The following is a 25,753-nucleotide window of genomic DNA, read 5'->3' on the forward strand; positions in this document are numbered from 1 at the left end:
CTGGAAGCCCTGCATTTCCAGAAGCGTTGGCTTGCTTCCCCAGGCTTCATCACCTGCTATACTAGACTAATTTGCAATTACTTTTTTTTTATTATTATTTATTTAGAAATTCTGTTGCTCGTGTAAGACCTGTTGATTTAAAGAAAGCAGGCTGTTTTCAAATAAATAAATATTCTTCCTACTCCTGCTCCTTCCCTGCCCCTCACATTGCAGGCACAGAGCGGTGCTGCGAGGGGGAGAGCAGGCAGGCTGCGGTCCCCACGCTTCCTGCAATTAACCCCGGCGGAGATTGAAGGGAGACAGAGCGGGGAAGCATCAGCATCTTCGGGCTGATCAGTCCGAGGTAAACGTGGGAATAAGCACTGGAAGGGGTTTGAGAGCAAATACAACCAAAAACTAGCTTTCTTCCCAGCTGGTTATCATGAAGGCGCGGTCTGGCAGGCAGCTCAAAGGTTCAAAGTGATGGGGTTTGTGCCACAAGCTCTCAATTTGGCAACCTAACCAGGAAATACTTATTAATTGCTTTGAATCACTGCGTTTTGTTTTTTAATTTCAACACTAATATTTCACTCAAAATAAATCAAAACGAGAAACTCTAATTTTTCCAGAACGCCCTTCTTGCCTGTTGAACCTGTTTGCTAAAATGGGAGCAACATTTGCAAAAGACTTTCCTATTTGCCAAAAAATAAACATAATTGCTCAGCTCTCTTCCTGTGAACAATCAAGTACCAAACAGAACAGACTAAGCTGGTAAAGAAACACTACAAGCTTATAATCTGCAGTCATTTGAAAACTAAAATTGCTTGTATATGCATGTATGTACATATAATCTCTCTCAGTTTCAACACTTCTCTGTGACATTCACAAGCTTTTTAACTCCATTAAAGAACAGGTCTTCCTACTCAGACTATGGCTGCAGAAAGCCACTTAGCAGCTCCAGCTGCAGCATCAACACCCGTAACACAAAATGACTGCCTCCAGAGACCAACCGGGCTTCTCAGGAGCTGGACCCTGCAATAGACATTTTGGGATTTATTTGTTACTGCTTCGGCATCTCTTTTCACTGAAGAACTATGCTTGTTATCTCTTCTCTTCAGAATCACAAATGCTAAAAACGTGCTTAAAATTAAATCACAAAAATATGATTTAGAGGAAAACAATGAGATTTGGAATGAGGAAGTAACAGCTGACAACTTAGATATTCAGGCTGAAATCCTCTGGGTTCTATTACAGACGTGTGCAAGAATGTTTGCTCTCTTGAAGCCCTCTTGTTACTTTTATCCCTAATACTAGTTACTTACCCCTTTCCCACATGGCACTCTGGGTACACCCACCTAGATCCTGGTGGCCAAGGCACAGCACAGCCTGAGAGAACCTGCGCTCAGATAAAATTTATGTAAACGTACACATTATGCACAGCAGGATGAGACAAAAAAGCTATCGCGAGTCATGGAGGGCTCAGGAAACGCACTGTGCCAACAGCACACCAAAGCCATCACTGGAGGGGTGTGAAGCGGTACAAATGAGTTCTGCAGCAGAGGATCAGCAGATCAGCTCCCGGGCTGAGCATCAGGAAACCTGGGTCCTCCTCCCCACTCCACCCCTGGTAACTCAGGTGAACCCGAGGCGAGTCCTTTGTGTCTACTGTGCTTCCTGACCTTTGTGTGCCTTCCTCCTCTGCAGGGACTACAGACGTCAGGACATGTGCCCTTCTTCTGTGTATGTGAAGCATCCATCAGTGCAACAGGCTCCTACTGGAGGCACTGCTGTACTAAATAAACAGCAATAACAAAAAAAATATATACTTAAAGTTCTCCTTAGGGCTGTAGCTTATCCCAAAGTAAAAGAAAGCAGCTTCTACTGAGTTTTTCCAGTGAACAATGTGCAATATTTTGTTCCCTCTAACAGGACCACATCGGACTCAGCACTGCTGCCACCACTACATCAACAGTAGGAGATTTTAGAAAAATATGCTTGGGTGTCAAGCATCCTAGCATCCATGCTGTCAACAGGCAAAATTTGGCTAAAAATTGCCCCGTCAAACATCATTTTTTTCACAGATAGAAGAGGTGGACCTGTGCTAGCCCTCACATTAGCCAAACATACATCAACCCAAAGTCTGTGCTGGCCTTGATATCTTCACCCATCACATTTAGCTTTGTGCTGCATCATATGAATAATCCAGACACTCTTAGAGGACCCTGACCAAACCCAGCCTGCTGAAGGACACCTGGGGCAGCCTCAGCTGTCTGCACACACCAGAGCCTGGTGTGCCGTAGGGCTGAGAGCCGCCCCTGTGAACGGCAGCGAGGTGAGGCACAAAACTGCTCACTGCCACACTGCTGGCTCTGACGCCAGCTGTGGAGAGATGTGTCAAGGAGGCAACCGACAATTAAGCTTTCAGCTTTGCTCCTAGGCTCTGTCACTAGCAGATTGGATAAGTTTCTCAGGACTATATTAGGGCCTCTGTGGAAGTGGGAAACACAGTATAAACTGCCAATTAAGCTCTTTTTAGGGGCTGGAAAGTGCTCGGATATCTACAAGTGAAATTTGTTACACTGCTGCAGTACCAATATTCATGCTGATGAATAATGACTGTCCTGAACGCGAGACAGCCAAGGCGGAGGTGAGGCACGAGAGCTGTCCTTCAGGGCATGTTCTCTCACTCATTTTTGGTCTAAAAGCTCTCCGTTCCCAGACTATGAGAATTTCTTCACCCTTTTGATTTACTACTTAAACCTGTCAGAGTCCTGCAGCGACTCCAACAACCTGGTGAGAAAGGTAGGGCTGCCCCTTTATAACAGGCTTGTGTCAGCACCTCCATTCTCAGCCTGTAAAGGACTGACATTCAGGGAATAATAATTCAAAAAGAGCTATGGGAAAAGAACTATGAAAGGCAAGTTAGTAAAAGGACCTTGGATATGAGGAAAAAGTCTACCATAACAGCACAGGTGAGGCCGGAGTGAGAATGACGTACCTTCCCCTTGATTAAATCCCCTAGGTCAAACTTGCTCCAGAAGCAGAGACCAGAGAAGACAACAAAGAGGAAAGTCTGTTGTACATGTGAAGTGCTGAAAGCATTTTTTTTTGTTTTGCTTGGGATTCTCTTCTTCCCCCCAGTAAGGGAAGAGAATACTATCTTGTCTGTCTGCAGCTCATTCTCAAGGATGCAGAAGCAAAATATGCCTCAGTACACTAAAGATTCATGATACTTTTCACCTATTTATAAAGTACCTTGATGAGGGAAAACACAAATGCCAGCCTCATTATCCAAAGCATAATCGATGTCCTACATATCAAAAGGAAATGCAACAGAGACTGTGAACTCCCTAAAATTGAAGACACTTTCTTAATAAACTGGAGATACAATATAATTGAACAAAATGTTTGAAAACCCAGTACCATTTTGTCTTGGTCTCAAAGTCTGGAATCTAAGCAGCCTCCCTCAGCTCCTTGTACTTATAAATAAAATATAAAAATCTTTGTGGTAGCCCATTACTACACATAAGGAAGAACAAAAACCAACACCCCTCCCACCCCCCACCCCCCCCCACATACCCTCACTTGGCTTCTCTATTTGCATCTTTGATAGATTTCTGGTATAGGGTTTTCATGGCAGGGGAGGGGGATTTTTATATATATTTCCATTTTAGGGTTTCCTTGCTGTGGTCTTCACTGAAGAATCACTAAATCAGAACCCATGACTCCTGAGTAATTGCTGATTGAACACGTTTGTGGTGGCAGTGGGATGCAAGCCCTGTTAACTGGTCCAAGGGCAGTTTGCCTGCCAGGGCAATGGATTCCCATGGCATGTCTATGGAGCAGACTTCTCTCATTTTAGGAGCTACGGTACAACAGTAGTAAGCAAAGTAGTGCAGTCCAATCGTTGTGTATCTTGGAGATACTAGGAGAAATAACTAATGAAAAGCAGTACTGGACCAAAACCTGCACTGTGATTTGTCACTCATGCTCATTATTAGCATGAAAACAACTAAGCAGAGAACAAATTTTCTTGGAGCAAATGTTTATATGGTATTTCCCTTCATATTCGTTCCATTAACATTCTGGTTCTGTGGGCATTTGAGAGGCAGACTAAAATAACATGGCAATAAGAAATGTGACAGTTTGATTCACTTCATGGCTTCAGGTGGGCTGAGGTCTGATCACACAAGAGTTTTGGTGTGACAATATGTTGAATCTTTTTCTTGAAGCCCAGGTGAAAGCTAAGATGAGCCAAAAATCAGGAAGTTGTTAGCATTAGATTTATTTTCAAGACTAAGGGATTTTTACCAGGATGACCAGACGATATTATCCAACAAGGAAGAGTTTGGAGAACCTTTGCAGCGATCCTGCCATCCAGTCACTGAGACACCACAGGGCAACATGGACATGGAAACATCAAATGACAAATGCATCGACCCAACGCCATTCACACAAACACCCTAGTTATACTTTGAAAGTCTAACCTGAGAAAGAAAAGCACTTCCTCAAAGTGCCCTTCTGTGATATTAGGCAGGCTTCAAATGACTTGCCATAGTACAGAGGGACACTGACATTTGAACTGCAGGAGTTTGGGTTTCTGCCTTCTTTTTCTCCCCCATGACAATTGTATTTGAATAACTCGAATTTTTTAAAATCCCTATTCCTCCTTTCAGGGTGATGTAATGCAACGGTTGCAAAAGCCTAACAATGTAGAACTGCTGCTGCCAGAGCCAAGTCTGGCACCAGGAGAGATTAGAGTTGGCACCAAACACCATGATCTTTAAAATAAATATGGCAGACGCACTGAAAAGGTTTGCCACTGCTGCCATAAACAGCATACAGAGCACTAAATGGAAAAATGCTGAGAAAGGCCACGGTTTTGTTGCTGGAACAAAGATGCCAATTAGCTAACCACTTAATCTAGCACCTATTAAATGGTTTTACAATGGCACGTCAAAATTAAGGGCAATAGCAGGGACCAAAGGTAACACAGCAGTGCCTTTCATATGTCCATCACACCAAAGCAAGCCCACAAAACCCACCAGCTACCTATCTGCCAGGAGAACCTCTGTGCACAACCGCAAGTTACACCAGATTACTCACACAAAAATACTTTTTCCACACAGGAACACGTCTGTCTCAACAAATTTCTCTTCCCAGGACTTTTCAGTTATGCTTTCCAGAGATGGAATTTGCTTACAGTCTGTGATGCCGGCGCAGTGCTCTGGAAATAGATGCGCATGAGGATTTTCTTTTCTTTCTTTCTTTTTTTTTTTTTTTAAATGCAGACATAAAGGAGAAGAGAAATGCAAGTTTTCTTCTCCACTCTCTCTGTCTCTCTCCTGACTTGAACTGAAGGAGCATGGGCTGATTTTGTCTGCTCTACACGAGGCTCTGATGATTTGTGATGTGGACATGTGTCTGCCTGCAACTGGACAGACAACACCATCTTCCTTCACACAGACAACCAGGCAGCCACATAAGAGCAGCATTTTTCAATTGCTATTATATTTTATCTTAAAAAACAAAACAAACAAAAAATAACACACAAACAAACAAGCAACTCATTTCTTTCAGCAGGAAATCCCCATATTCCACCCCAAATTCTAAAACTCTACAAGCTCACCCAGCTCTCAAACAAGGGACCCCTTTCACCAGGCAGACAAACTGCACTTAAGTCAGAAATGCATGCGGTGTCTTAAGAGCTTTTTGCCAATCTGGTTAGTACTAAAACTTAAAAGAATGCTAAAAGCAGACAGCAGATTTCAAGCTACTTATCTGAACCTCAGTAGTAACCGTGCAATTTTCGTAAGTAATATTTACAAGCACTCCTAGTGGGATACCCAACGTGCTGTTTGCATGGGGAGGCGTATAAAAGTTACCTCCTGTCCCAACTTACTTGCACACACATGAAAGGAAAGACTTTGTTTAAAGGTGAAAACTCTGCTTCGCCCCCCCCCACCCCCCAAAAAAAAAACAAGCAAACTGAGAAGAAGAGGATCTGATTACCATGACCCAACTTTTTCCAGTGGCTTCAAATTCTCCAAACAAAACTGACAAATCTGAAAACCGAGACAACTTTCAATGACCACAAACCATGTTGTCTTTTACCAGATGTTTACAGCTGCAGTGACAAACCTAGCACCCTGAAGCCTTTTTGTTTCAACAAAGAGCAGTTTCCTCCTATCACATTATGCACCACTCACCCTTGGGATCACCAGTCCAGCAGCTCATCACCTCTGAGCCTGGCTGTCAACAGCAACTGCTTGAGCACAATGCCAAACATGGGGACTGCCATGAACACAAGAGTACCAGGATTCGGGGCAGCAACAGAGATGATGGCTTCATTTACAGGACTGCAAGGCAGCTCTGGAAAACCTCCTGCAAGCAGAGAAATTGGCAGCTACCTCAAGTTCATTCAAATAATTTAAGAAAACTTTATCATCTCCACAGATTAGGAAATCCAGCTGCAAGCAAAAGCCAACTTCAGCCTCTTGGATATTTGAGAAGCAGCTTACATATGACATTAAGAAGGTGACTGCCGTAGGCCTAAAACTCAGATTTGATCTGCAATATCCTTAGCTTAAAGGCAAAGCTCTCCCACGCGCGTGGGACTTCAAAGGCCCTCCCCTTCGACAGCCCAGGAGAGGAACCCGACAGCCTGGTTCAACAGCTGATGCCTTTCCTGACACCGCATTAAGTCCAGCTCATCGCCTTTGGCACAGCTTCTCTCTGACACTTTGATGGAATAACTTCAACAACAGACAAAAGAATCAAAATCATTTCTTCCCTTTGGATACTACAGGATGGCACAAACACGACAAATTCACAATAAGCAACATGCAAAGATGCTCTTGCTGACCCCCACTGTTCGCCATGGCTACCGCAATATGAGCTACCAAAAATCAACAACTTGGCTAAATATCTGAACACAATGCTTAGCTTCTGAAGGAAATACAGTGGCTCATCTCTTTCCCTTCCTTCCAGAATAGTAGTCCTGGTAACTAGTGAAACACACGAAAAATGGAAAGTGTGCCTCCTTTAAAAATAAAAACAGCAGAAACAAACAAAACAACTAACTACTGCATGGAACAAAGCAAAAATTGGAGAAAAGGGGTTTCAGCTCAGATAAATTACAGACTTACAGTACTACATGAATTCCCCTGAACAATTAAACAGCCATCCTAAAATGCTAACACCAAAAACCCCGTAATTATGTAAAAATTTACTTTTTTCTCAAGTGGTATTCTCAGAAATGGCAATTTTGAAGCCACACTCGCATGGTAAGGGCTCTCATTAGGCAGACGTGTATTCAGTTCCACATCAGCCACAGGTTTCCTGTTACCAGAGCATCTTACAGAGACAATTCATATTTAATCTGCCTGCCTCTATTTACCTCTGTAAAGCAAGGCTTCCTGCATTTTTTTCACTTCTGAGTAAGCTGAGCTCAAAACCATGCAAATAATGGGTTACATTCGGGTAAATCAGCACAAGGGAGTAAGGGAGAAAGCTATACAAATGCCAAACCCTAAACCTGCTAAGAATACCATGAAACTAGTGTATTTTTGACTTTCCATACTACTTTCTCCATTTTTTTTTATTATTATTATTATTTTATTTTATTTTATTTTTTTACCAATGGTGAGAGCAGATACTGCCTGCAGTTGTCAGCACAGACCAGAATCTCACATTCCTATTTTCTCCTAGACCACATAACCCCTTTCTCCTATGCCCAACTTCTGCACAGCTAAATTCTTTTAATTCACAACTGGCTGCATAACTCTCCTCTCCCAGTCATTCTACTCCAGTTGGTCTGTTTTCACCCTAGAGCAATAGGTGCTAGGTATGTTGTGCATCTTCCATTAGCACATGTCCTGCCATGGTTCGCATTAAGCAGAACCAATCTGCTAACCCCTAGACAGCTGCTGGTTTTACAGACTGTCATCACAAAGACTGCCTGTGTGCCTGCTTGGGGGACTTCAATTCTTCAGGAGCCCAGAAACTGAATTCATTCAGCTCAGCTGCAAATTTAAGCACGGAATTGAAATGCCACAATTAGAGAACCAGCTTCCCTTCATTTAGCTTCTCTTCACAAGCTAGTGCTGGGGGTGTAATGGCTGAAAGTCCTGCACCTCCCACTTCTAACACAGTTCCTGAAGGTACATTTTCAGCAAGAGCCATTGCAGAGCAAATGGGCTCGACAAAGATCCAGAAATGCAAGCACTTAACAAGAGAGGACAGCCCGTACTAGAACTTCTCCCTCTAAACCTGGCCTAGGAACTAGTGGAAGCTGAGAGACACAAAATCAGTGAGCAAAAAAGTCAAACAAACACAAAACAAAAACAAAACAAAAAACAAAACAAAAAAAACACAAAAAAAAAACCAAGCTCCTGAGACACGGGCATGAGAAAGGCCTATGGAAACCTCATAGAATACTACTGAAAACCACAATCTCTGTTCTTTTTTGTGCACTGGAGAAAACAAAAACAAACCAACAAAGCACATACAACCCCCCTTTCAGTACTATTTGTAAACAAACAAAACATGCTTCCGCAAGAATTACACTATTTCCCTCTGTCAAGGGACTGCCCAGAAGACCTCAAATTTCTGGCTTATTGGGAAAAAGGTTAATAAAACCTAGCTGAAAAAGGAAACTTTCTTCTTGTCCTGTCACACACCACTCTGCCAGTAAATGCATGGGACAAATACATTGAAAAGCACATACGCACACTCAAAGCAAAAATCTAAGTTTCAAAAGCAATAGCCTGACCCCAAGAGCTGTAAGAGTTAAGATTTTTCTCAAAAGCTAAGCATACATTTTTCCATACAAGCAGCTGAATCATGGCTATTTTAAAAAGTAAGCACAATATAGCATATGTCCAGTTGAGCTCTATAAATGTGGCCAGTGCTGTACAAAGCATCAAAAAGCATTTAAATTTGAAAGTTGCTGGCACCCACTGGCATAGCAGAAGAACTGAGAAGACTAATCTAGCAGCTAGTGTGAAACAGAAAATGTACACTGTAGGCTCAGTCACTAATGGCAGTTACCTGATTTAGGCCACAACACAAAAGAGGTGGTGGCGGGCTGTGGAGTAACATAGTATAACCTGCTGGCTGTATTGTTCCTCAGTAAAACGATTCATCTTTGGATGGATGGTATGAAAGTCTAATCAAAGGATAAAGCCAACTAAAGGCTATGTACAAGGCAGTTTATCAAATATCTAGATACATAGTGTTCTGCTGGTCTTTTGTACTACTATAGCTCAAAATTTGCAGGTAACACCCAGCGATTAAAAACTGGCAAGACTCAATAGTCCAGCAGCTTGCCCGTTTGTTTTAATATGTGGTTTATGTTTGTTTATTTTTTTAAAGGGGAAAGGAGATTACATCAGAGAATCACAGAATCACAGAATCACAGAATCACAGAATTTCTAGGTTGGAAGAGACCTCAAGATCATCGAGTCCAACCTCTAACCTAACACTAACAGTCCCCAATAAACCATATCCCTAAGCTCCACATCTAAACGTCTTTTGAAGACTTCCAGGGATGGTGACTCCACCACCTCCCTGGGCAGCCCGTTCCAGTGCCTCACAACCCTTTCAGTAAAGAAATTCTTCCTAACATCTAACCTAAAACTCCCCTGGCGTAACTTTAGCCCATTCCCCCTCGTCCTGTCACCAGGCACATGGGAGAACAGGCCAACCCCCACCTCTCTACAGCCTCCTTTAATGTACTTATACAGAGCAATAAGGTCACCCCTGAGCCTCCTCTTCTCTAGGCTGAACAAGCCCAGCTCCTTCAGCCGCTCCTCATAGGACTTGCTCTCCAGGCCCCTCACCAGCTTCGTCGCCCTTCTTTGGACCCGCTCAAGCACCTCGATGTCCTTCTTGTAGTGAGGGGCCCAAAACTGAACACAGTACTCGAGGTGCGGCCTCACCAGAGCCGAGTACAGGGGGACGATCACCTCCCTAGCCCTGCTGGTCACAGTGTTTCTGATACAAGCCAGGATGCCGTTGGCCTTCTTGGCCACCTGAGCACACTGCTGGCTCATATTCAGCCGACTGTCCACCATCACTCCCAGGTCCTTCTCTGCCTGGCAGCTCTCCAACCACTCATCTCCCAGCCTGTAGCTCTGCTTGGGGTTATTGCGCCCCAGGTGCAGGACCCGGCACTTGGCCTTGTTGAACTTCATACAGTTGACCTCAGCCCATCGGTGCAAGCAGCAGCGGTATAAACATTATCTTTTGCTGTATGGAAACTTTTATCCAAATATGCGTTTTAGAGTGCAATGAATGGGAAATATTACCAATTGGATTTAAAATTCAAAACTGAAGCTCAGCGAATTCAAGGGAAAAAGAGAATGAACACTGCATCAATTTAAGAAAAACTGAGTGTATAAATGAAACTCTAGACAGGCTGGCAAGATTATCCTCAGTTACACCAAAACTTTGGGTTTACGCCAAGAAAAGCTGGTTTTAGACAGGAGCACTCAAGTGGGCAGAACTTCACGTTTAGTTCTCACTCCAAAATGGGGTTTTCCTGTGGTCCATATAAACACTGCACTTCCTAGCTTCTCTATTCTTCCTTACATGAAGCAGCCTGGTGAGCATTGGCACTCCAGGGCTGGGCCACGGCAGGGATGTTACAGACTTGGAAGACCAACGAGCAAACTTTTGTGGCTTCTCCCCGAAGGGGTAGAAACAAAAGATGACAGAACCTGGAAGAATTTCTCCATCATACTCTTCCAGCAGCATAAGTTAAAATGCTGAAGAAGATTTTCACTGTCATTTTGTTTAAATATTTTTAAAGTTTGCTATCAAGGACAACACTGAGGTAATATGAAAGCTGAGCTCTGGTTTCCCCACTCCACCTCCCATCCCCCAGGCCCCTCTTTCTACAGTTGATTTGGCAGAAAGGCGTTGCACAGTGTCTCATCCAACACTGCTACGGGAGTGTTCCTGAATGTGATTAATTTGCTAATGATACAAATCTCCAAACAGCATGTTAGTACTGCTGATGATTTATGAAATGCCAGAGACAGTTCCCTCACCAGTGATAAGCTTGTGCAAACTGGTGGTTTTGCCTGAATCTCTTGCAGTGGCTAAGAGCATTCTCATCTCTGCATTGCTCCCAGATGGTGCTGAGACAGGGAACTGCACCGAGGATTTCTTTAATAAATTGCAGCCTACGTATACATACAAATAATACAGAGGGTCAGATTATGAATTCTTGCATAGTTTCATGTGCAAAAAGCCCAGAGTTTGCTTTGGAATGGGGACAAGCCTTCCTGGTCAAATGCTCTGCTGGTCTTGCTCTCTTCCTCCCAGGATACAAGTGTGCACTAATGATTGCAAAACTAGGCAACATATTTCCTTTTCTCAGCTGCTCACAGTATTGCCCTTGGCACCCCAATGGCCCAAGATACATTATTTGAGGTTCCAAAACTAGTATCAGAAACAGTGTTTTTTCCATGTTTCTTAAGCAGATATTCCCTACACCACACAACGTACCTGAGCCTGACCTATGACCGCCACGTGTTGCCACAGTCTCAGCATCCTGTTGACCAAAAAATGCTGGCGATACCAAACTGCCCTCAGCTGTGACTTGATGACTTTGATCAATGGCACACTGGGTATGGTTTATTTCTTTAAGCAACATTTGCAGTCAGCTTGCAGTTTCCCTCTGTTTATTCAAATTTATGCAGACTATGAGTTATTTTTACCTATGTGGAATAATCACAGATAGCTGAAAATACTTAAGATGTGAGATCTTCACTGTGACCAGCCAAAAATCTTGTGGCTGCTTTTTCTCTTCTGACAAGTTAGCCCTTGCTTAATGAAAATATTTCAGAATTGGAATAGCAGAGAATAGAACAGCTTTGGAACTTTTCCTGAAACATAGAGACTGACATTATCTACCAATTCCTGTAAAACCAGGCTACCACAAGATACCTTTGCAGAATGCCCTTTGAGCCTGTTTCTCAGTTCTTACCTTCCCACAAGTGTGCTGGTTTTTGAAGGGTTTGGTTATCTCCCTCCCTAGTGCATTTACTTGTCTCCAGTATGGGTGTGCTGAGACATATCTGGAGCTCTACTCAGTTTCCTTGTCTATAAAATAAGCCGCTCATTTGTAAGCACTAATAAACATGCCATCTATCAGGGAGTGCACGCTCATGATTACCCTGGGGGGTTTTCCACTAGCAGTGCCTCCAAAGCCAGACATTCGCACACCACACACCTTGCACACCACAGCCACGGAGTTGTTCTGGGCTGGCCCTCCGGGCTTTCCTGGCACAGATAAAAGTCAGTCTGCTCAGACTTCTATACATGTGAGTGATCTTCATATAGTTAAAAAGAACTTCTCGATCCTATCACTGTTCTGCTATCCACTCCTTGTGCACTTTATGCTACTGAAAATTTTGAAAGAATTCCAGTCAGTGATGCCATGTATTTCTCTGCACTGCTACAAGAGCAGCATCTTCTCTAAAGCTCCTCGGATGATAACACCACACTGAGGCCTTCTCAAACCACCTTCAAGTTATGATTCCACACCAGCAAGGAGCGCAAAAACTGACCTTAGGACCTGAATACAAGTAGAAGGAACAGGCAGAAGAACACAAGATTTGGCAACTCAGTAAAAAAAAAAAAAAAAAAGTAGCTCTCTCATTCATCTCATAACTAAAACTGACAATCCAGAATAGAACTACATTTATTCTGTCTAAGAATTGTTTCTATTTTCTTTTCACTTTAGCATACCTAATTAATATGTACGCATTTAACACTAGTGTACTATCAGTTATAAAACAATAGTTGAACATTTGACCAAACAGGTGCTGTAATCCTGCATTTTGTTTTGTAAATCAGCATAACCCTAGCTGCATTTAATAAGCAAAGCAAGAGAGAACTTCCCATATGCTTGTTTAAACGTACTGCTGTGCTCAAACAGGCTCCTGAGTTTTGGTTGTTGCAACTCCACAGCTTCTTCCACAAGCTGGTAAAGCCATTATTGCCACAGAAACCTCAGAGGAGTAATAAAAAAAACACCCAAACCCATCTTCATTTGTATGCACATGGTCTTAGTGAATGACATGCATGCAATTAAGTTACAATCGGCTCTTGACACAAACAGCAATCTATGATGCCACAGGTTGCCTGCAAGTTAGATGCTACATCAGACTTTTAAAACTACTCGGCATTTCCTTTAACTCCAAATGGGCTCCACCTTAGTGCTCTGCTTCCAGCCTGAAACGATTTGTAACTTTATTCAGAGAAGCAAGGCTTGAGGACCAACACTGCTGCACTCCTGGAAGCAGAAATGTTTGAGCAAAGGTGAGGAGGTCAGACAAGGGCAAAGTCCAAAGTAATTTTAAGTGGTTCCCCTAAGTAGGGAAGGCTAATGGGAAACCATTTTAATTTATTACAGTCATCCCTAGTGAATAAAAGGACAACGTTTTTCTTCAGCAGCTTGATTACAAAGCAGTAAATCCCTCTGTGTATATAAAAGACCTATGGACAGTACAGATCAAATGACAGATAAAGGTTTGTACTGTTAAATGTGGGAGAATAATATTAGAGTTGGTAATAGCTACAGATATTAACTCTTATTCATTTTGTTCAGTATTCCCACTATATATTATCTGCACAGGAAAAGACACTCATGTTATTCTGCCATTCCCATCCACAAAGACATGGGATAATGTCATTTTTGCAGCATTTTTTGGACTTTCCAAAAACCTAAGCAAAAAAACCCAACACATTCTTAAACATAAAAACATGTAAATTTTTCTCCTCTCCCCAACACTTTGTCTCTTTTGCTGGCAACAAAGGCTGCTTCAAGTACTGGCCTCAACCTCTGCTTTATAGACCCTAGACAGAGGCAAGAAAGCAAACAAAGCACGTTTGAGGTGACAATTTACTTCAGAAGTATAAGCATATTAGACTAATAACAGAAAAGGATTTCCTCCAATTGCTTTTTTTTTTCCTCCAGTGTTTCAATTTGATTTTCCCCAAATAATTGCTTGTTCTGACAGACACATATGCCTGAGTATAACTAATAACTATCTCATTGCATTGGTCTAAGATGGGATTGAAAATATTTAAAACAGTGAAAGTTGCAGCTACTCAGCCTGGGATTCTTCTCTTAAAAATAAGCTCCATTTAATCAGAAGCAGGATTTCTACGTTTAGGAATAGGATGTTTCAGCAATGAGGAATTATTGAGCTGTCCCAAAGTTGTATAAGTCACAGGCAAAAAAAAAACAACAAATATTTGGTTTACTTAGTAACAACATAATTACCTGGCCATAGCAATTTTATATCTTGTGTCCACCCTGTTTTTCCACACATTTTTCTCCCCTCATGAGAAACAGAATATTCTGAGTCAGGAAGCACTTCAGTTACACGCTGTGTGGGGCTGGGACCTCTATCTGCTACTGCAGCATAACAGCCACCAAATACTTCCTGAATTACAGAACACCTTTTTAGAGTAGTTTCAGTAACACTTACCGAATAGTTTTGTCCATTCACATTTTCAAAAGCCTTGTATTTGGTTGGCCTTTTGATGAGAACATCAGCCTGTCCTACAACATTGGAAAGCCCTGGGGTATAAATCCTAACAGCCCTCAGGGAGTGCTTACAGACATGCCATGACTCTCAGCTCATGCTTACAATTGTACAAGGGGCCTTCACAGAGGTCCGGGGACACAATCATGTACCAAAAGCTCACCTATAAGGCAGTAATGCTCCTTGTGAGCGTTATTCACCTTTTCCTAAGGCCAAAATGCACCCACTGCTGGTACCTTGAGTGCCTTAGGCATATTGCTCCATCGCTTCTTGACTTCACTGTCTTGAGCTAGTACTCTTAGCTGCATCCTCAACCACGTCTGCGGAAGATCAGTGGTGTCTTCAGTGAACTCCTCTACACAGTAGCAAAGTGATACTGCTGCAGGCATAGTGCAACTTTTTAACCTGTTGGATTTTGAACTTTCAAACCAGTTATAGTCACTTAAGGACCTCATGGCAGTTTAAGCAGGTTGATGTCGCCTCTTGGCCAAAGCAGGCTCTGGTATTTGCGTTCCGTCTGCCCACAACACTTCCTGCCATTTCTACTGGCTAAAATCTTCTCTCTCCTTTTTTTTTTTTTTTTTTTTTTTTTTTTTTTTTTGCAAAGTGCCCTTCCTTGCTGTGAACTATACAACAACAGTTGGGTTTCTTCTCATATAGGGCTTTTTCAAGCTCATTGGGAGCAAGGAGAAAAAAAAAAAGAGAGAACAAGGGGGGATGGGACCCAAAGCTAAGTAAATCAATGTTTCTTTGATCCTTTGGGATCAAGATGCTGTTAAAACACATGGTTATTAGAGCTGTGAATTTATTGGTGAAGAAGTTGGTTACTGGCACTGCATTTCAGTGTGAACTTACATTATAATAGCAAGTACAAAGCATTCATTCTGTTTGTGGCTATGAGAATTAATCTCTTCCATGTGCAGAGAGGCTGTGTGATAATTGAACTGAGACTCCTGTTGGTAGTTCAGGCAAGTACTCATCAGCTGCAGGACTTTCAACAACACACAAGCAACAGCTCCAAGAGAAAATGATGTATCCAATGTCTTCGAAAGCTACCAAGCAGGACTACAGCCTGCTCATTTCAGAGTTTTCATCCAAGGAGGTTGTCAAAATCCTGAAACTAAAAGGTGAGTTTCTCCCAGAACACTCCAAATACTTAACTTTGGACAGGATTCAATAACTAATGGAGTCTGAATGAAACTGTATGCTCCTAATATCTTGCTGTTGCCTCAATACTCAGAAAAGGTCTGATCCTGATTATTAAAAATGAAAAAGTAATTTGAAATGTTTATGTGGATGGCAGCTTTATATGCAGGACAAAAATGCTCCAACTGCCTTTTCAATCCAGCTGGAACAAAGTTTTCATTTTTCTTTTTTTTTTTTTTTTACATGAAATTTCATTTATTATGAGTGCTATGTCTTAGTAAGGCAGCTGTTGGCAGCAATCTGTGAAATTAAAGTTGAGCTGGTTATTAGTAAGAGCCAAGATATAATATGCTTTTGTCAGAGAGAAGTTATTCTTGTAGATATGTAACCTACTTTCAGTAATTAAAATAGCTAGTCAGTCAACCCCATCAACCCCACTTCAGGGGAGAGTTAATATTAATTTAAAATACAATTTCCAAATTGTATAAATTGCAACCAAAAATTGAGATTGCTATAGCTTGTTTCAGTGAGGTCTTTAAGCAGTGAACATACCAATGCTTTCAGAAACCCAGGAATTAAGAATTCCTCTTTCTCACTGCTATCCTACTAACACGGTGTTAGATTTTAAGCAAGGCCCTTCTAACAAGATCCCGAACAGGAATGAAATCAGGGTCAGTGCATTACTATTATCCACTGAAGATGTCACACACAGCCTGTGCCTAGAGGGAATCATCCCTGGCTTCCTGCCACTGGGGCAAGTCCTTTTATCAGTTCAATACACAGACACGACTCTTCTCCAGTTTCTACGGCTGTCATCAAAGAAAGCAGTAGTAAACTTCATGTCTTGCTCAGAATCTCCTCTAGGACGTGCTTAAGACACATATTTCAAAAATACCTATCCAAAAATGCCTTTGGGAACCAGGTGAAGGAACAGGACAGGACTTGGCATGTGCTGTTGGAAATCCAAGCCAGGTAAGGGATAGAATTTTATATATTGGCTTTAAATATACATTTATATATAAACTAAAGCATCAAACCAATTAATCCTCAACAGCCAAAGTGACTTCATCTTGTAAATTGACTTATTTTCCAAATTGCTGCCTTGAAGTTCAGTTATCAAGGGTAACAGCAAAACTGCATCATCATCCAGCATTCTATCAGCTTCTAATGACTATAAAAATCAAAACCTCACTTCTGACCAAAGATTCAACCCTTCTATGTCCTTGCCTGAGCCACAAGCTCCTGCAACCACACAAGTCTGTTTTCAGCTACACCAGAATTTTTTTTTTTCCTGGTTTTCTTTTCAGCTAGATCAGTGAGTTGATCTGATTTGTCGCATGTCTGGTAAGCACCAACACAAAGGAGGAGAGAGGAACATGCAGCCAGGCTGAGAAGGCCACTTCTTTTGATGTCAACACAGCTCTCAGTCAGCTTCATCCAGTCCTGAATCCACACCTGCAATCTATCAACATGACTGCCTTGTTGCTTGCAAGGTGACTGCAGTTATAATGCCAAGTAAGACAGTCCGACCAAATTACTCCACTGCTTAGGTGACAGCAACCTTTACTTCCCTGTAAACAACATATTTCTATAAAATGCCCCATATATTTGAAGCTGGCACCACTTCTACTACTCTAAGTGACAAACATTTGCGTGACATGGATTTGAGGACTATGCCCACCATAATCCATAACACTAATCCCACACTTGTGCAGACTGAGTCAGCAATTCCTACTTGACATCTACTTTAGGTACTTGCAGCACTGTCCTATTTACGGGGCTATCAAACTACTTTGCGGGTTTACTTCATGTCATGCATTTACCCTGGCAGCCATCTACTGCAGTCAAGAGAGAGCCAAAAAGCTCTACTAGATATCTAGAAAATGAAACAGCATTTAGGAATTAGTGGGAAATTGCTCAGTAGCGTTTAGTATCAGTGAACATTGTAGCTGGCTACAGGGCACCCTTGTAAGCACAGCATTTTAGATGCTGTGAACAGCTGGACTTTCAACAGCTCGGCAGCTACCTAGAAGGGTGGAGAGAATAAAGATTTCTTTGTCAGGCAAGTGGCCATTGCCATCTTTCTTTTTAAGTAGAGGAAATCTTGGCAGGTTTTCCACCATGCAATTCTTTTTCTGAAGAGCTTTTAAATGGATAAGAATAGGGTTCTCCTCTTCCGAGATTACACGCATTGTTAAAGACAACTGGATTGTATGTCTTTTGTGTCCAAAAAAAATCTTACTTGTCAGTAACTATAGAGTAAAAATCCCCAGATCAAAAATACACTTAGTATGCCCGTGAAAGCTGAGAGCCAGCGGCCCTCACTCCACAAGTATTACCTTGAAATACAAACTCATAGCAGTATAAAAATACAAGGCTGGCAAGAAATTGGAATGAGAATAAAAAAAATACATGAATCATGCACAGAACTAATTAAATATGAAAACTGACTTTACAGTCACTTACCTTCACCATTATAAGTTAACATTGAACAGAACAAATTTGAGCAGTGTATTTTGGACATTTACAATCTGGGATAAACGTTTCTTTTAAACTCATGTCAGGATAACACAGCTTCTTTTCCAAGGAGTCATGATTTCAGGCCTTCCTAACTAAAGTGCAAAACACTTAAGACAGAACACAAGACTTCGTTGACAGCACTTAAATGAGCCTGGAAATCTTCAAATTTACAATGTCAGGAATTGCTGCGTAACTTCTAGGCTAAGACCTCAGGGCAAAGCCTACCTCCTATTGAGTCAACTTACAAGTTAAAGTAGTCAGATTTTGGCAACTAAACCCTGGTTTTCCTTTCGCGTATGTAATAATCCCACTTCTAAGCATTTTACCCTTCATTGTCAGGGGACCATCTGAAAAATGCTTCTTCTTTACTAATATTTGATTTGTGGATTACAAGTTGCACTTCCAGAGGTCTCTACGATATATAAACCATGCACTAAAAAAAAAAAAAAAAAAAAAAAGCGATACAACTTAAAGCCTGATTTTCAGTGACTCTGAAAAAAAGCATAAGTATGCATTAACCGTTAAGAGTATATGCAAAGAATAATCACAGAATTGTAAGTGCCAGTGACCACATGATTGCAAGTTCCATAATATTTCTTCTGGTAATAGTATTTGCATCAACACAGAAAGCATCCATTTGAGGAAGGACAGAACATCGTGTTGGCACAACGAATTCTATTTGTTAAGGACACATCTGTGGCCATTAATAGCATGTCTCCTGGGGGAGGCAGCACCTCACTAGATTGGGTATCAAACCAAGTTCTGCTTGAGTTGTTGAACAAAAGAGAATTGGCTGCAAGCAGGATAACACAGGCCTGGAGGGTTTTGTTTCCCATATAGTTAAAAGACCACTGCATGATTAATAAAAGATAACCAGTCTCTCTCTGGAGCAGCAGACAGTGTTCTGGGGCAAGGGTCTGGCTTGTCTGAGTAAGCATAACAATGCTCATGTAGAGCTCTTTCCTGAGCCTGTTGCCGTTCAAATTACTAATTTAATTCCCAGGATGAAGGCATAAATATAATGCTCTTTCTCAAGAAAAAGAAACCCCCCAAAATGTTAGTTTGACAGCACAGTAACTGGGCCATTAATAGGTGCCAAAACACTAACACCATTTGGTCATCTTCACTTACTATCTAGTTAGCAACTACAGGTTAAGTCTTTGATTTGACTCCTCTGAAAGTAAACCTGCTTCTGCAAAGAGCAGGATCCTTTGCCCTTCTCATCCGCAACCATCCCCGCCTACTCCAGGCTCCTCCTAGGCACAGTGCTGCCATCACCACCAGGAAGGCCAAGGCCCAGGGGGAACTGAACACAAATATTACCTTGTTTGTAACGTAAACCAGGTATAAAATGGTGCCATACAAGCATCAGGTTAATGGCTTGAGAAGCCGTGAAGCCTAACATCTGGAAAAAACATTAAATGATATTTAAGGCCTTGAGCATGTGATCAAAACCAGAGGACTGCCACCATTTGATCTGATTTGAGAAACAGGTCTCACCTGTTTCTTCCCTCACTATCTGAATATTAGCAGAACATAAATAATACAAAAACAAACAAAACAACCACGACAACAAACAGATTAAAAGACCTGGCTTTTGGAAAGCTGGGGAGGAGATGGTAGATGCTGCCTCACTACAGGAGTGCATCCCATCTTCAAAGCAGTTACACGCAACTTAAAATCAAAAATACAAATACACACATACACACACACAAAAAAAAAAACACACACAACAAAACACCACAGAAGTAGCATGTATCTTGCACCTGGAAAAGACACATCCCTAGTTAAGACAGTCATGTGAAAGACAACAACACATTCAACACATTTCAACAGCTAGCACACTACTGTACAAATAAAATTAGATTATTTTGGAAAACATCCAGTCCTTAAAGATCAGCAAAGCACAAGCTCAATTTTCCGTGCCCACAAGATGCTTAAAGAGTCAGCTGGCCTCAACTCAAAAGACTTTTGAAAAAGTGGTTGCAGTTTTAGGTGACCAAGGACTGGGCTAATTGTCTGTCTTACCTCAGGTGGGAGGCGGGAGCGTGTGCAACCTCCCTGTCACCCTTCTCCTTCGTTGCCTATTGCGATGTGCCCTGAAAACTGCAGCAATTCTCCCAGGATGAGAAGTGCTGCTGCTCTAGATCAGTCTGGTATCAGTTAATAAAGCCCTGATTTCGACATAGTGTATTGGTTGCCCACAGGGGCAGCCTCTGTGAGGAGAGGTCAGGGCTGCCCCGGGCCTGCTCCCGCCGGCTCCTTACAGACCCGCGGCGCAACGCGGTCGAGCCCGTCAGGCAAGCTGGTGGCACCTCCGTGAAAACGCATTGAAGAAAAGAGCAAAACGGGTCAGGGCAGAGAGGAGTGAGGAGAAAAGTGCGAGAAACAGCCCTCCAAGCACACAGGTAGGTGAGGGATCAGGGGGCGGCGCTGCAGGCGCCGGAGCAGGTTCCCCCGCAGCCTGTGGGGGCACCACGATGGGGCAGGCTCCCCTGACAGGAATTTAAAGCCCCAGAGAGGAGCTGTGCTCTCCAAGCGAGCTCGAGCCCGCAGGCACACAAAAACGTTCAACTGAAGTTAAAACTGAAAGAAACGTAGCAAAACCAATTGTTTCCTTTCCAATAATCTGCTTCTGACAAAATACAAAATCTTCCTTTTCTTCAACTAATAGAACAGCTAACATTAAAACTTACTCACCAGCAAGAAACAGAGGCCTGTGTTAATATGGCCTGGGGGCTGCAGGACATGCCAGGGCTTTCCCCGCTACATAAACACTTTTACCACAAAGTTGTCAAGCATGTTGTTTCCAACATGTATGGTTTTTGCTGTAGTATTCACTACTACTTTCTAAATCTCTAACATCTCTGCAGTCCTGACACTGAATCACTACTATCACAGGCAACTGGTAATGAGCCAGCTCAAGGGTTCCAAAGTGAGTTTTTAAGTTGGATTTAAAAGTAGGGGAAGAATAAAACAAAGCTCTTGACAGGCAGGACTGCTGCTGCAGAAGCATGGAATAGCGGCACCTGCCCTATCTGAGAACATCCACTGCTGGGGGAGAAACCAGACCAATTACCACACTTCTTGCACAGGTAAAGCACCCACAACAGAGCCGGCTGCCACAGCTCAACACATTGCTGCCATAGCAAATTGCCTAGTTCACATTTCTAATTCATGTTTCTAAGCAGAAGTTTTCTGTCCAACATTAACATACATGTTTTATTGTGCCTAGTGACAGTACACTGGTGCAGAAGTGTTTTCTGTTTTTTTTTTTGAGGGTATGATGACTACTCAAGCTCCCACTCTTATACTAAGCTGTCATGAAACTACGATACTGAAAGGACAGGAACTGAGTCAAAATTTTGTTAACACAACAAAGGGATGACACTAAATATGCAAGTGTCTGAACACCATAATAGTTCTCCGCTGGTAAAAAGGACTTATTGAGTCTTTGATGTAACAGATGCTGTGATCTTTGTTGTCAGGTTTGAGCTGTCAGTACAGCCAGGTATTCTCTAGTAGCATTTTCTTTTGAACTGTGGTAAGTCTTGGAGGCAGTTCATTTAACATTGTGATGAAATATAAAAGACATCAGTAAGCAGAGTGTGACTTTTTTTTTTTTTTTTTTTTTTAAACACAATACAGTTCATCCTCAAACAGTTACCAGGATGCAGTACGTGCAGATTGGAAGAGAACTGAGCGTCAGTCTGGGTATTACTGCTTGCCAGAGCTCCTCCTCTGGAGTCATATCAAGTGACTTTCCTCCTCAAACATGTCCCAGTGAATACGATTGAAGCCTGCAGGTAAAATCCTTCTCCATTCATTTTACCCTGATTGATAGCTTTAGAGCCTTCCTTCACACAGCTTCGGCTGCTTTCCAGACCTTTAGTTTTCTCTTTTTTGTGTCTGCAACAGGAAGTTGCACTCAACTTTTTTACTGTATGTTTCTCTTAAAACTGACATCTTTGTGTTGTAATGAAGGAACCCCTGGGTATTAGTGACAAATTAGTCACTGGCTAAAGACTACTTTCTTTTCATTTCTATACCAGGTGGAAGATATTAAAATCTCAGGAGAAATTTCTCCCACTGTGCCACAATAAATCATCACACCTTTTTTTTTTTTAAAGTGCCTTAATTTTGCTACCTTTAAAAGTCACAAATAAAGAATCCCACAACTTTGTTAATGTAGAATTAAAATAATCTTGTGAATTTGATAAAGAAGATATTATCATGAAGTATAAAGAACACATTTTGAATATTTATGTTAAAAATAAACATCTTTTAGAGGAGTTGCTCCCTCCCAAGAACAAAAAAAACCCTGCACCTACAATGGTTAGAAGTATCATCTTCAGAATGACGGAAAAAATCTTTTCCCTTTTTTGTTTAATTATCTAATGCAATAGGGAATAGAACTTTAAAAATCTACAGAAGATAACTGTAGTCTGTAAGGAAAGGCAAAAACTTGTGCTGACTATTCTTTGTTGAAGAACTTGTTAAGTAGCAGCCAAAATAGAGGAAAAAAAAAATCTTAAGTGTTAGGTTGCTGAAATCACAGGCCACTGAAATACAATACATAAATAAATAAAAATCACTGAAGGCAGAACTTTGCCTTTTAATTTTTTTTCCCTAGAAAGTGGTCAGAGTAATACTTTAATAGTGATGTGTTTATTAAAAATGCGTTATTTAAAATGTTAACCTCACAATTATGCAGACTGTGTCATTTCAGTGGAGTTTTCTTATTTATAACACAGAAAAAAGACTTCTGTAGTTTATAATTAATGCTGAATGCTACACAAGTGCCTTATTTAGGATTTCTGATTAAATAGCTTCACAATTATGTGCTCTTAATCATCAATTAAGCCACTTTTCCACATTATAGTAGGCCTATTAAATAACCCAGGCAGTGAATGAGTTTCTTTTACAACTGAAAGGAACACTAGGACCAAGATGGAAATTCCGTCTGCCCCTACAGGGAAAGGCAGGCAGGAGATGTCTATCAATAAATACAGAACATTAAGTCTACATGCAATTGTCTCTTCCTCCATTAGCCATGAAAAAAAATGAGGAGCAGAAGATCAATTAAAAAGCAGAAATGTAAAACCAAAGCATTAAACACAACTAGATATTTAAAATCCCACAGTGCATCTTACAAGTGTGGTGCATCACTCCCCTGCTTCTCCCGGGGGAGTTCCATCTCTAATAATTACTTGCTGCCTGCTCACAAAGTTCAAGTTCAAAACAACATTCATTTTCCACTTCCTGTCCTAAACCAGGGTACAATGCTTCTGTGCATTGTTAAGCAACCATCACACTCCACCACAGACGCAGTTAAACCACTGTTGTGATTGAATAATCCTGATTTGTGGCAGCTTGGACTGGGGGAAGAAACAGCACTGAGCTTTAAGAAGGAAAACACCAGACTAACGTCAATGCATCTTATAGCAGTAGCACCCTTTATTACTTCAAAACTCTAAACAAGCATTGTCTCCACCCCCTACCTTGCAGGGGGGCATAAGTGGATTTTCAAAACTAATCTACTCCAGAGGTTTTACTGGATCTCAAATATTTTACACAAGATTGCTTCCCTAGTCTCCCTCCCCAACCATTTCTCTTCCCCAAATTATATTCATCTGTTGCAGCAAACAGGAAGGATGGCTGCCAAACAAACAAATCAAATCGTATGTTAAGGGTGAAATATGCCTTCCTTCAAATTACAACTTACAAATGTTCAGGTGCAGAGAGATTGAAGAAGGCAAAGTCATTTTAAGGAAAGACAGCAAAGGTCTGTTTAAGATTGTAGACAGAAGAGCCTTACATTCCTTTGTACACACAATTTACAGCATTGCTGAAAGATCCCGTAGTGTAGGTCTGAGACCTAAATTTGTCCTTTATTCAAAGAGAACTGAATTTTATTAAAAACAAGGTTCCTCTGAAGTAGATGTTTACACAACAGTCTACCAAGGCTAAACAGAATGAGGATCTTGATTATTTTATATCAAGAAATAAAACGAAAATTGGTGCCTGTCTTATTTTCCTGCTAGACTCCTAACTCCACCAATACGCCCCAGAGTATTCGGTCATAGAAGATGCTATGACCGAGTACTAAGTCAGACCACCACAACGGTCTTTTGGTGCAGGAGGTTACATCCACTGTTACTGCAGGGGCTGTTGTACCTCCTGCTGGAGCTTTACGGGCTTCCACTGGATTTGGATTTCTCAGCTTTTGCTAACTGCTGCTGAAGACCTTTGCCAAGTTGCAAGTAAAGTCTATGAGTGTGGATAGCACAGAGACATGGCAATTCCTGCTCCCGTTTTGCAAGACTCAGGCCCTGAAGAAGTCTGTTGGACTTGGACGGACAGTGGTTACGATACAAAACCATTTCTTTAAATGCATTTAAGCAAAAAGTACAAAAAATTTAAAACTGCTCCCTCTCAATGGGCGGTGCAATCCTTATTTAAATGAAATGACTGGAAACTGTAGTGAGAGCAGGACTGGATCTGACATATATTTGCCCACAGTTAAGCACAAGAAAGGAGATAATTTTGCAACAAGCATTAAAACTGACTGACTCCCAGTTCTGTATCTCAGTGGAGAGCAGGAGTGTCAATGTAACATTTACCAAATGTAAGCTAACAAAAAGCATACTTTAGGCAAACCAAGGTGCTTTATAAATTCAGAAAAGAAAGTGTTTCATAAAATCAAATAAATCCTTTTTAAAAAGTAAAATTTGGACACAGCCAATATAACATTCAAATGTTTTACTTACAAAAGTGTTACATTTCATTAAAAATGGTGCTTTTTAGTTTGTTAAAGGGTGGATAAACAATATCTTTTCAAATAAAAAGTATTGCTCAATTCTAAACAAAATTTTGAGTTGTTTCAGCCACAGAAACTGAAAAAAAAACAACATGCATTTGCATAGCAGTACTTTAGCTTTGTAAACTGAAGTGAACATTTTCAACACTTACTGGAAGTGAAGTATTTTGTAAATACGTTTTGACTTGAGTTACAATCTTAAAGAATCATTAGGCAGTTACAATTAAATTCTAAAGATGGTAATCTAGCACAGAAGCACAGTTGCAAGGGGAATCAAAACTGGTGATAGAGATCTATATTCAAAACCGATTGGTTATTTCAAAGTAGTTGTAGGACAATTACATGGCAAAAAAGCTGAATCAAGCACGTCATCAAAAGACAATTCGCAGTAGATGCAAAACTTGCCTCTAAGACAGCTGATGAGCATCTCTGCATGGTGCACAGTCTAAGTTGTAAATAACTGGGGCCCTCAGAACGCTTTGCTTACTCAACCTATTTAAAAAAAAAAAAAACAAAAAAAAATCAGATGCCTGCTCCACTTTTCCCTCACTGTTTCTTGTGGGTGCTTGAGTAATCCTAGAGGCATTTCCAGTTTTTAAGGCATTTGCTGAGTTTAAGAAAATTTCCCCACGTCCTCTTGCCTTTTGTTCAGAAATACATTGCTTTCTTACTCCAGTTAAGTTTCTCTGGTAAGTCTGCTCTTTTCAGCATAGAGTGAAGCATC

The 25,753-nt window shown here is 41.4% G+C and overlaps 1 protein-coding gene across 4 annotated transcripts in view; it reads right to left on the bottom strand.

Moving 5' to 3' along the window:
• EYA2 (EYA transcriptional coactivator and phosphatase 2) overlaps positions 1-25,753 on the bottom strand; it is a 99,522-nt gene that overhangs the window by 67,310 nt on the left and 6,459 nt on the right. Inside the window, exon 1 of one of the 4 annotated variants that reach the window (XM_038166473.2) lies at positions 5,086-5,108. The exons of 1 other annotated variant lie outside the window; for it this stretch is intronic. The gene's annotated coding sequence lies outside the window, so the exon portion shown is untranslated. Of the gene's footprint in view, positions 1-5,085; positions 5,109-25,753 lie in introns of those variants that run through there. 2 more of the 4 variants (XM_072026629.1, XM_027442840.3) reach the window with 2 other exon arrangements.

The sequence above is a fragment of the Anas platyrhynchos genome, chromosome 21 (genome assembly GCF_047663525.1).
Source record: "Anas platyrhynchos isolate ZD024472 breed Pekin duck chromosome 21, IASCAAS_PekinDuck_T2T, whole genome shotgun sequence".
Classification (NCBI taxonomy): Eukaryota; Metazoa; Chordata; class Aves; order Anseriformes; family Anatidae; genus Anas; species Anas platyrhynchos.